The sequence below is a fragment of the Onychostruthus taczanowskii genome, unplaced genomic scaffold (genome assembly GCF_017590055.1).
Source record: "Onychostruthus taczanowskii isolate IOZ18803 unplaced genomic scaffold, ASM1759005v1 scaffold13, whole genome shotgun sequence".
Classification (NCBI taxonomy): Eukaryota; Metazoa; Chordata; class Aves; order Passeriformes; family Passeridae; genus Onychostruthus; species Onychostruthus taczanowskii.
In genome coordinates, this window is record NW_024498462.1 from 15,888,504 (window position 1) to 15,892,085 (window position 3,582).

Below are 3,582 nucleotides of genomic sequence, written 5' to 3' on the forward strand. Positions count from 1 at the left end.
CCGCGCCAAATTCCCCTCCCGCCTCAGCAACTGCCCAGCCGTGCCCCGAGCGCTGCCGCGGCGGAACCTTTGGCGCCGGAGCACGGGCAGCAGAAGCGCCCTCAAAGGCAGCGGCACAGCCCGATGTCAAGGCTGCACAGGCTGCGAGAGCTGGAGCTTCCTCCCGCTGAACCCCCCGAAACTGTTCACCCCTAATTTGCTTCAGCGAGGGCAAATTAATGTGCTCTCCCCTTCCATTCCATCCCCGACAATAGCGGGAAAAAAGGGGTTTTCCTCCAATTGTGGTAAAAGAAGAATTTTGACCTCAATTCAAACCCTTTAAAAGGAGGGACAACAAGCGGCCCCCCCAATTTAAACCTTAGGATGACGACAATGGGGGAGGGGGGGGCTACCTTCAAATCAAACCCATAATACGACAAGCTTTTTCCTCTTCCATTTAAAACAGAACACAGGGACTCCCTAGCACCCCTGTGATACCCCTAACAAACTGGAAAAGGCAGGTTTTCCTTCAAACCAATAGCCTTAAAACCACAAATGAAGGGGGAACCCCCAAGTTCAAACACAGACAATAATAGAAGAGGAATTGCTTCCCTCTTTTTATTTTTTTTCCCACATAAAACCCCCTTTTTTCTGGGGGCACCAGGGAGGGGTTAGCAAGATGAAATTGAAAACGCAAAGGAGAAGAGTCCCCGCCGCAAATCCACACGAGCTCACCTGTTCGGCTGCTGCTTCCCAGCACGAAGCTTTGTCCCTCGGCACCTCCTTTAAGCAATGCTCCACACATCCAAGTGTGTATCCAGGTGTTCCCCCAGACCAGGTCACAAGCGCTCACAGTCCTTCCACGAGACAGCCGCGGGACCGCCGCATACACGTCTCCATTCAGCAACTCCATGCAAAAGGGGGCTGAGCCAAACCGCCTAAAAGCCCCGGACCCGGTGCCGGCCCCGCCGGGCACGGGGAGCGGGCGGGGGTCTCCCGGCGCGGCGCCGCTCCTGCGTGCAAGAGGAGCCGCTTTCCTGCCGGCCGCCGTAGGTTTGGTGGTTTTTTTTTTTTTTTCTGTCGTGGCTTCCAGGTGGTTTTAAGGAATTTGTTGTATCGTTTTGTTGTGTTTGCAATTGTTGTATGGTGCGGGATGTAGTGAACTTCTTGCATGTTCTGGCGTTGATGGTAAGGATGTTTTTGAATTGAGTTTTGTTGTCGAATTTTTTTTTTTTTTTATTTTTGGTGGGGTATTATGCTTTTAAAGGACATGTTTTTTATAGTTTACTATGGTTTTTATGGATCGTAGCATGAAGTAGAAGGTAGGTTTTAAATTCTGTTTTGGTGGTTTTTATTGGCTTATGTAGTGCTTGTTTCCTTTGGTTCCAGGTAGTTTCCTGTAGTAAATTTGTGCGTTTAAATAAGACTCTTAATTGCCTTGTTGTTTATTATATTATCGGGTTTTTATTTATTTGGTTTGTTTGATTGTAGTGTATGTTTTTTGGTTACGAATAGTGAGGGAGGTATTGTTTCTGGTTACATTTATTTTTTGGCTTTGTGTTTATTTCTAGGTGGCATTTTTGTTTTAATGGATGGAGGAATTTTGGGTTTACTGAGTCAGGAATAATGTTTTTGTCAATTCTAGTTTATTTGTTGGGTGGTTTTTTTTTTTTTTTTTTGCAGTTTGATGTGTTTTGTTTCTGCTTTCTATTTGTTTTATTTTTGGGGACGTGGGTATTTATGTGGTGGTGTTTTTTGGTAGTTAGTCGATTTTTTTATTGTTTTCTGTTTTTATGGTACTGTTAATCTGTTTGGTTTTTTAAGTTAATTGTATAGAGTATTGTTGCCTCTGCGTTAGTGTAGAGGTAGAGTTTTGCTTATTTGTTTAAATAACATGTGGGGTCTGTTGTACAATTTGGAGTTTAGTCAGTTCGTTGGGTTTCCTTTTTTTTAGTGCTTTCTGGCATTTGGTGTGTGGGTTTCTATAGGGTTGGTTTTTAATTTTGTTCCATTTGTGTGATGTGATAAGAGACGTTAGTGAGAAGAGTGTAGTGTGGTTTTTTTTCTGGTAGTTGGTTTGTTGGTTGTGTGGTGGAGTTTTTTTACTTTGTGTTATTTGGTGATTTTTTTTTTTTTTGGTTAGTGATTAAAGTTTTGATTTTGGGGTTAATTTCTAATTATTTTCAAGGTTTTAGCGTGGTTTAGATTTTTGATATGGGTGTAATGTATGAAGAGAGTAATTAGCGTTAGGTTGAATTGATGGCAGGGTAGAGGACATTTTTGTATAGAACATGCATTTTAATCGTGGCAGTTGGGATGGTCAGAGGAATGCATTTTGTGTTTGTTTTTGAGGTGGCCTGGGGTTTTCTTAGTGGCTAGGGTTTTTTATTGGCTGGGGGAGCTATTCTGACTTTTTAATGAGATTGGTGGGAATTTGATGCTGTTTCTTTTGTTATTTTACTTTTAGGAATTTGATCTTTTCAGTAGGTGTTTTGTATTTTTTCATGATCGAGTTGTTTTTTAGGAGAATTTGGATTCTCCTAAATTATTTTTGTTATACTTTTATGTAATGTTTCTTTATTGTAAATGTCTTGCAGATGTTTTTTTAGTTTAATTCAGCTGAATTTATGGTAGATGGTGGGACTGTGTTTTTGTTTTCGGGGTAGTTGGTTATAGGTGTATTGTATGTTCTTTAAGTGAAGGTAAATGGTGGTTTGTATTCTTTGTTAGAGGAAATGTTAGAGAAAAATGTATTGGTAACGTTAATAATGGCATGTTTTTTTGTTGTTTTGGATTTTAGTTTGCATTGGAGTTTTAACAGGTTTGACACAGTAGTGTTTAATGGTGGAGTTATTTCAGGTATGGTAGTTTATAGTTAATTTGTTTTAGATCTGTGTATAGGTTAAATGGGGTTCTTGAAAACTGAGTAGGTTTTGTTGATGACTTTTTGGTGTTTTAGTTTATGGAATATTTTTTGGATGGGAGTTTGAGTATTTTGAGTTACTTGGTCTTGCAGGAGGTGTATTGCTGAGGTGATAATGGATATTTGTAGGGGTGTTTTTAACGAAGTTTTGTTGTAGATCGTCCTCGATAGTTGAGGTTAGGTATTTATTTGTTTGATGGTTCTTGGCATTATAGTAGCTATTCTAAGGGTTTATCTGAGTATTTTTGGTCTTTGAAGTATTTCTTTTAGAGGAAGTTGCTGTTCAGAATGTGTGAATTTTAGGACCAAAATAGAATTTGAGAATTTTATTTCTAGTGAGGTTTTTATAGGTTGTATTGCAGTTAAATTTCCTGATATTTGTGGTGGGTTAGTAATGGAAATAGCTTTTGTGTTTTATTTTATGATAAGGATAGCGTGTACTGCATAGAGGTGTTCAGTAAGGTCTTACATTTAAGTGGTTCTGAAGTGTTAGGGTTATGAATTAATATAGTTTAAAAGACAGGGATTATTTTGTATTTGTTTGGTTACAGGAAGGGCTCTTTCAGCTCTAAGGGTGATTTTAGCATAGATTTCAGAGGTTTTAATAAGGGTATTGGGAGTGAGGTCTCTGTGAATACATTTGATAGCTAGATTGTGGAAAAATGGAGTTGACATTTTAG